This window comes from Anabrus simplex, chromosome 7 (assembly GCF_040414725.1).
Source record: "Anabrus simplex isolate iqAnaSimp1 chromosome 7, ASM4041472v1, whole genome shotgun sequence".
NCBI lineage: Eukaryota > Metazoa > Arthropoda > Insecta > Orthoptera > Tettigoniidae > Anabrus > Anabrus simplex.
Window position 1 is genome coordinate 53,384,911 of NC_090271.1, and position 8,661 is coordinate 53,393,571.

Genomic DNA, 8,661 nt, shown 5'->3' on the forward strand with positions numbered 1-8,661 from the left:
TTAGAATTACTGAACCCTACCTTTACCTCAGCAAGTGACGAAGAACCCGATACGACCCAAGAGACAGATCTCATGAACTTTGCTGATAGGTAAGGAAGGTAGGTATCCCTAAATATGGACCAAAAGGGTTCAATAGACATTTTCTTTTTAGGGGCTTAACGTGCTTAACTCTCCTATGAACAATAATGAAGCAGAATAAAATCGATACTATGTCGCTACTATATCGCTTCTGTAGGAAAACGTTTTACTTTTATAAAATTAAACAAAATTGTACCGGGCGGTACACCTTCACACCGCTAATTTAAAATGTGCGCCTGTTGAAACTCCTCTGCTGGAGGAAGTCGGAACTTTATCTACGCTATTAATTCTTTACCTTCTCAGAAGATGCCACCACGTGGAAAATTTTGAGTTTTTGAACTGTGTCATTTTTTATGTGTTTTTGTTTCGCTTGAAGTAAGAAGTGTGAACTTTCTCTCCTAGAGGACACTACTGAAGATCAACAATAGTGCACCCTAGTGCGGAGTCAAAGAACTATTTTGTTGGAGAAATTTTTATTTCAAATGTTTGTTACTTGTTAAATTTCTTTCTGTTATTGTTTAAGTTGGCTGTATACCCCTCTTTTTCCCCTTGTTTTAGATTTATCCAATCCCGAATTTCTTTTAGTAATTTCCGACCAATCCGATGTATCTTCCCCCAACTTGGATATGTTTCTGTACCCTAGCCAATAAAGTAATTGTGGGCGGGTGTTTTCATTCCCCTAACGCCTAGAACCTTCCGCGAGAGGATATAAACTGCTGATTTTTGGGTCTCTGCGCTTCTTCTGTTCCATCTTTCAGTGTGTAAAGTACATAGCAGGGGGCGGGAAGCGCCTCTTTCCTCGGCAGCGGTCTACAACAAGGTAATGGCCGATTAATAACTTCTTTCTTTGCTAGCTCAGCAGTTTAACTCTCGGGGCGGGTTCGAAGCGTTCAACCATGTAACCTTTTCCTAAAATGTAACTACTCTTTTCATCTATTCTCTTTTAAAGCTTCATACTGGGATAGAGAGTGCTAACCCTCTCGAGCTCCCACTCATATTGTTGTGAGGTGAACTTAGTTTTCTCAACCTATTCTTCGTTAACGTAAAACAATTGTTCTCTTCTTAAGTCACCTCTTTAGTATGGGATTAGCCCTTGTATTAACGGCCTAGTGCCAAGTAGGTCTTAATCAAAGTGTATTAGGAGTGCAAGTTTGCCTCCTCTCCAATTGTTATTTTAGAGGTCATTTAATTAACCTTCTTTTCGTTTAAGAGACCTCAGTAGATTGGGTATTTTACCCCTGTGTTTACGTCCGTTGAGGACAACTTGAAGGTGGAGTTTGGTGTGGCCTGGGAGAGGCTTAAATTTGAGAGCGAGTTGCTCTTTTGAAAACTGAGTGTTGTATGCCTCGAGGAGGCTTTACTGTGCAATTTGGAGCAAGTGCTCCAGGGTTTGATTGGGGTCTTCTGCCCCGTTGTTGAAATGTGTATATCGTAAAGTTGGGCTAGTTGCTCAAGAATTGTGTTTTCAGGGCTCGAAGCCCAAATCCTGTAAAAATTGTAACTACCCTTTTGGGACTTGCTACTTTGTACCTGCCATGCTTGTTATTTCTTTGTTTCAAAACAAAATATAACCTTGTTAACTTTAAATTAATTTTACTTAGTAGCTGGAGACCTGTTCACCACCCCGCACCTTCTTTCACGCATAACTACCACAAAAACTCGGTAACAAGTGGTAGCAGAGCGTGGTTGAATGGGTCTCAATTTAGCCCCTTTTGACGGCTAAACATTGTTTGTTCCGAACCCTAACCATTTTCTCAGTTGCTGGAATTTTTGAGTTTTTCAAAATTGTTCGGTCATCATGCCCGGCCCTCGCGATGTTCTCCATCTTAACTATTTGCGCAAGGAGGAGTTGATATATGAATTAACTATTAGAAATGTGCAATCTGGAGGCACGGTTGCAGTAGACACAAATAAGCTTAGAGAGTCCCTTGATTTGCCCATTTCCATCCCCACCTTGGGAGAGAAAGAAATTGACGACTCTCTTTCCACGATCACGGAGAATATTACTGGGCTAGCTTCTGTGGTTAGTTTTTTTGATGAAAATGATCCTTCTCCTAATCAAATTAAGCGTGTGCAAGCTAGGCTGTTTCATTTCTCAAATAGAGTTAACGATCTGTTGTCTCTAAAGTTGAATGACGTTCAGAAGAAGGAAGCTAGTACGCTGCTTGAAAATATGTCTGAATTATCTAGCAAGGTCACTCAATTGTTAACTGGGGAGGTTCCTCCCAAAACTGATCAACCCGTCACGGTGAATGTAGGTAGCGAGGAAGAGCCTCATAAGGGAGAAGTCAATAGGAAAACCATCGCTGCTCAAACAACCTCTGCCCCATTGGACGAGTCTGAACGCCGTAACTCATTAAATAATGTACGCTCTGAATTAACTACCTTGCCATTGAAACCTTTACCTAATATGTCACCCGGGTTTAGCAGCTTGCCTCATCCATTGGCAATGTTGCTCAGAGGTATCTCTAAGTTTTCGGTTAATACCACCAGTGAAGTAATTTCATTTTTAAGATTTCTTGTTGAATTTCAGGATCATGCGCTTGTGTTTTCTCTTTCTCCATGTCAAATTTTGCAAATTATCTATCCTTATGCTATTGGTATTCTCTCTGATAAAATCGTAAGAGCCATTGCCGAGCAATCATCTATCGAGGATTTCCATGCCCACTTGCTAGCTAACTTCATCCCGGCTAGGGCCAGGTCCTCCCTTATTCAGAAGTACTATTATCGGGTACAGCGCTTGGATGGAAACTTGGCAGACTTCATCCAAGATATTAAGTTTTATACTAGGGTGTTTGCCCTTCATTTTCCTGAAGATCAGATTGTACAGGCTATTGTAGAAGGCATTTCACCATCTTATAGGTCATACTTGTGTTTCGCGGCGTGCCCGCAAACTTTCTCTGAACTTGAAGCGTTGGCCGTCTCAGCGGAAGGAGTTAGATACGCCGATTCTTTGCGTGTAGCGAAAGAACCCCCGCCTTCCTTTAGTAATACTCGGCCTCCACCTCGCCGATCAATCACCCCTCGTAAGTGTTATGCTTGTGGGTCGCCTGACCACCTGCGCAATAAGTGTCCACTGATCAAGTCGAGTGGGACAAGTAATGGGGCTGGTTCATCACAAGGCTGTTTTAAATGTGGGGCTTTCTCACATATTGCCAAGAATTGCCCAAATTCGAATAGCACCCCCTCCTGCTCAACTTCTGGTGCAAATTCCACCTATGCCAATAATAAAAAGTGACTAGTGGCATCGGCTGAGTCGACTAGTCCATCTTCCCGAGACTCAGCCCCTGGTAAACAGGTTGTAAATTCAGGGAACGAGCAATTTTCAAATGCATCTTTTGAATGCCCCAAAGAGTGTCTTAGGATTGCGGCGGATTCCCCCGCACCTATTCCTTTTCTTAAGATTGAGTTAAATAATGAGCCTATAACCGCTTTATTAGATTCAGGCAGTGTCTGTTCGATTATTTCGGCTGAATGGTATTCTAAATTGAAATCTATTTGTAAACTACCTGACTATGTCTCATCTCCTGTTCAATATGTTTCAGCTAATTCATCCCCAGTAGAAATTCTAGGTTCCTTATTGGTCAAAATTCGTATTTTTAAATTCACATGGAAAGTTAAATTGTTTGTGGCCAAGCTCTTGTCTTGTCCCATTATATTGGGAGCGGACTTTATTTTTCACACTGGTCTTGTGCTCGATCTTCAGAGTAGGTCTTGCACTTTCAAATTTGCCTCTAATTGTAGCATCCCTCTATTAAAGTGTAAATCTGCATCATGTTCTTCTATTTCGCCTACCCAGGATGAGATGTTGTTAGACCTTAGACATCTACCTGAGGAGCAGGCTGATAGTATTCGTAAGCTGTGTCAGTCGTTTCCAGAGGTGTTTTCTGATACTCTTGGTGTTACTGACCTGATCGAATACAAAATTGAGGTCACGGATTCGATTCCTGTCCGTTTTCCACCGTATAGACTATCTCCACCTAAAATGAAGGCACTGAAAGAAATTATCGATCAGATGTTGAAGGATGGTATTATTAGGCCCTCTAAGTCGGCGTATTCTTCGCCTATTTTTCTAGTTCCGAAACCCCAAGGAGGCTTCAGGCCTGTCATTGATTATAGGGCTCTCAATCGGAAGGTGGTGTTGCAATCTGTGCCCCTTCCTGACCTTCATTCTTGTTTTTCATGGTTTCGTAAGGCCAAGTTCTTTACTATCTTGGACTTGAATCAGGCCTATAATCAAATTCCCCTTGCCGAAGAGTCTAAACACCTTACAGCGTTTGCCACGGACTGGAATTTATATGAATACAACCGCGTGCCTTTCGGGCTCCCCACGGGAGCAGCTGTACTCACTAGGCTACTAGATAGGGTCTTCTCCGACATCAAATTTGAGTACTTATATCACTACTTGGATGATGTCGTCGTATTTTCAGAGACCTTTGAGGAGCATCTAGATCATCTGCGAGAAGTTCTCAATCGCCTTCGTAAGGCTGGGTTAACTGTCAAGTTGTCCAAGGTTGCCTTTGCTAAGCCCTCTATGTCATTCCTAGGGCATATTGTGTCACCTGATGGTGTTGCAGTCGATCATTCGAGAACACAGGCCATCCGTGATTTTAAACCTCCCAAGGACATTAAAGGCATCGCCAGGTTTATTGGTATGGTGAATTTCTTCAGAAAGTTCATTCCTAACTTTGCTAATAGAGCGGCGCCCTTAAACCTTCTTCGTAGGAAAGGCATCAAATTCGAGTGGGGATCTTCTCAACAAGCCGCTTTTGAAGATCTTAAATTGGCTCTCTGTAATGCCCCTGTACTTGCTATGCCTGATTTCTCGAAGAAATTCATCGTCCAAACCGACGCGTCGTCGTCAGCAGTAGCGGCAGTCCTTCTTCAAGAGACTGAACTAGGGAGGCGACCTATCGCCTATGCATCTAGGACCTTGTCGGCTCAAGAAGCCAAGTATTCCATCTATGAGCTCGAAGGTTTGGCAGTCTTATTCGCCTTAGAAAAGTTCCATCTCTATCTGGAACACGTCAAATTCGACCTGGAGACAGATAATCAAGCCTTAAGCTGGGTCTTAGGTAGGCCGCGTCGTACTGGTCGCATAGCCCGTTGGGCCATCCGTATTTCTGCCTTCCAATTCGATGTCAGGCATATCAGAGGTACCGAAAATGTTGTTGCTGATGGACTCAGTCGTATGTTTTCAAACGACGTTGAGAACCATGAACCGGTCGACCGTTCATCACCTCCCGAGTCCACACTATTTGATGTTAATGCCATCTTAACTGATGCCCCCATGCTCTTTAGGGATATCGAGAAATACCAACATGAAGATCCGACGCTGGCTCAGATAATGGAAACCCTTTCTTCTGGGGAACATGTTGTCCCTTATGTTCTGAGGAATGGTGTTCTATGTTGCCCATCGAGGCATGATAAGATGATGAAAGTTGTCGTCCCAGCTGTTCTTGTACCTATGATCTTCAAGTATTATCATGAGACCGCATTAGGAGGGCATCTGGGTATCTTTAAAACTCGTGAAAAGATTCGTGAAATGTTCATCTGGAAAGGTATGGACGGTGAAATCCGTGAACTAGTAAAGGCTTGTAAATCCTGTTTGATTAGTAAACCAACCATGTCCACCAAGGTAGGCCTTTTGTCTTCTCATCAAGCGTCGCGCCCCATGGAACGCCTGTACATTGATTATGTAGGACCCTTCCCCCAGTCAAAGGGAAATGCTAACAAGTTCATCCTTGTATGCGTAGATGGATTTACTAGATTTTCCTGGTTATTTCCGACTAAGCTGGCTACCGCTCAGTCTACCATTACTTGCTTAAATTCTATTTTTGCTTCTTTTGGTCCGTGCCAATATATTGTGTCTGATAACGCTAAAGCGTTTACATCAAATCTTTTTCGTAAATTCTGTTTTGACTTATCCATCTCTCATGTAACTACTTCTGCTTATTACCCTCAACCATCTCTGGCTGAACGGGTTAATCGTAATCTCAGGTCCGCACTTATTGCTTATCATCATGAAGATCATTCCAGGTGGGACACGTCCCTGCATTGGTTAGCTTTTGCTTTGAATTCGGCGGTTCATGAATCCCATAAATTCACTCCAGCTTCTTTGATGTTCAAGTTTGTTCCCAACTCGCCGCTCTCTAACCTCTGGTCTCTGAGTGACATTCTACCCGAGACAATAGATCCGGATAATATTAAAGATCTTTGGAAGAAGGCTAAAGCCAATCTTAAAGTGTCTCATGAAAAGGTTAGGGAAAGGTATGATCGTGGACGGAGACCCACCCCTTTGAAGGTAGGTGACCAAGTTATGGTCAAGAACTTTGTTCCCGCGGGCAAGCTTGCCCCCAGATTTCATGGGCCTTGTATCATTCTCGATTTTCTTACGCCGGTTACATTGTTAGTAAGCAATCCAGCCACCGAGAGGATATTTAGGGTTCACCTGTCCCAGGTGAAACCGGTGTAAATTTTGTGTCAACTTGCTTCATATAATTTGATAGGAATATGAAGGTTATATTTTTTTTGAGTTTTCAATTTCTAGGCATTCTGCCCCTTCTATAATATTTTGTTTTATATGTAAGCATTTGTGTAAAACCTCCCCCGATTTGTTAAACTGCCATCCTGTCCTCGCCTCGGCCATTACCACGCTCCCGTCTCCTGCTCCAATACACACTGTGGCTTTATTATATTAAATGCCATGGACATCTGCTCGCCGCTGACCCCTCAACCTCTTCATCAAGACTGTGCCCTCAAAAAAAGATGATGGTCCAACAATATTCTGCCGCCTAGCTTTAATGTTTCAGTGCCCCCGCAGCCGCGCGGCGCTGTGCCGCGACTGGGTTCGAGGACGGGCCCCCTCGGCCCCAGCGAGGACGACATGTGCACGGCGAGCCGGAGCTCTCCTCCCGGCCAAGGCTGATGTGCGGCGCACGACCTGCTACTTGCCCGCAAACTTCACCGCGGGCGCGGCGTGTTTCAACACCACTGCTCCCCTCATAGTGCGGGCGAGCGGTATCTCAGGGTACTTGAGGGGTCCGAGCGGCCTCCTTTGGACGCAAACTGCAACGGCCGGTCTGGCCATCCCACTTCATCAACATCAACTACATGAACAGTTACTATAAGCATTGACTACACTTGGGAATTCAACAGCAATATTTGGTGGACATTGCAAAAATTTTCTTCACTTTCAAGTATTAAAAGTTTATCTTCTGAATTCAACACCTACAAAACATAAAGACTGTACTTCACCTGCAACAACAATATTTTGAAACTGAATCAAACCAAATTAAGAATTTTTTTTGGCAATTAATCTCCTTATCTACATCAAAACTCGGACCTTGTTTTCAAACAATTTCATGTGTCACCCCTGGAGGAACTTTTGGGGGGGGGGGGGAGGTCTGTACCGGGCGGTACACCTTCACACCGCTAATTTAAAATGTGCGCCTGTTGAAACTCCTCTGCTGGAGGAAGTCGGAACTTTATCTACGCTATTAATTCTTTACCTTCTCAGAAGATGCCACCACGTGGAAAATTTTGAGTTTTTGAACTGTGTCATTTTTGATGTGTTTTTGTTTCGCTTGAAGTAAGAAGTGTGAACTTTCTCTCCTAGAGGACACTACTGAAGATCAACAATAGTGCACCCTAGTGCGGAGTCAAAGAACTATTTTGTTGGAGAAATTTTTATTTCAAATGTTTGTTACTTGTTAAATTTCTTTCTGTTATTGTTTAAGTTGGCTGTATACCCCTCTTTTTCCCCTTGTTTTAGATTTATCCAATCCCGAATTTCTTTTAGTAATTTCCGACCAATCCGATGTATCTTCCCCCAACTTGGATATGTTTCTGTACCCTAGCCAATAAAGTAATTGTGGGCGGGTGTTTTCATTCCCCTAACGCCTAGAACCTTCCGCGAGAGGATATAAACTGCTGATTTTTGGGTCTCTGCGCTTCTTCTGTTCCATCTTTCAGTGTGTAAAGTACATAGCAGGGGGCGGGAAGCGCCTCTTTCCTCGGCAGCGGTCTACAACAAGGTAATGGCCGATTAATAACTTCTTTCTTTGCTAGCTCAGCAGTTTAACTCTCGGGGCGGGTTCGAAGCGTTCAACCATGTAACCTTTTCCTAAAATGTAACTACTCTTTTCATCTATTCTCTTTTAAAGCTTCATACTGGGATAGAGAGTGCTAACCCTCTCGAGCTCCCACTCATATTGTTGTGAGGTGAACTTAGTTTTCTCAACCTATTCTTCGTTAACGTAAAACAATTGTTCTCTTCTTAAGTCACCTCTTTAGTATGGGATTAGCCCTTGTATTAACGGCCTAGTGCCAAGTAGGTCTTAATCAAAGTGTATTAGGAGTGCAAGTTTGCCTCCTCTCCAATTGTTATTTTAGAGGTCATTTAATTAACCTTCTTTTCGTTTAAGAGACCTCAGTAGATTGGGTATTTTACCCCTGTGTTTACGTCCGTTGAGGACAACTTGAAGGTGGAGTTTGGTGTGGCCTGGGAGAGGCTTAAATTTGAGAGCGAGTTGCTCTTTTGAAAACTGAGTGTTGTATGCCTCGAGGAGGCTTTACTGTGCA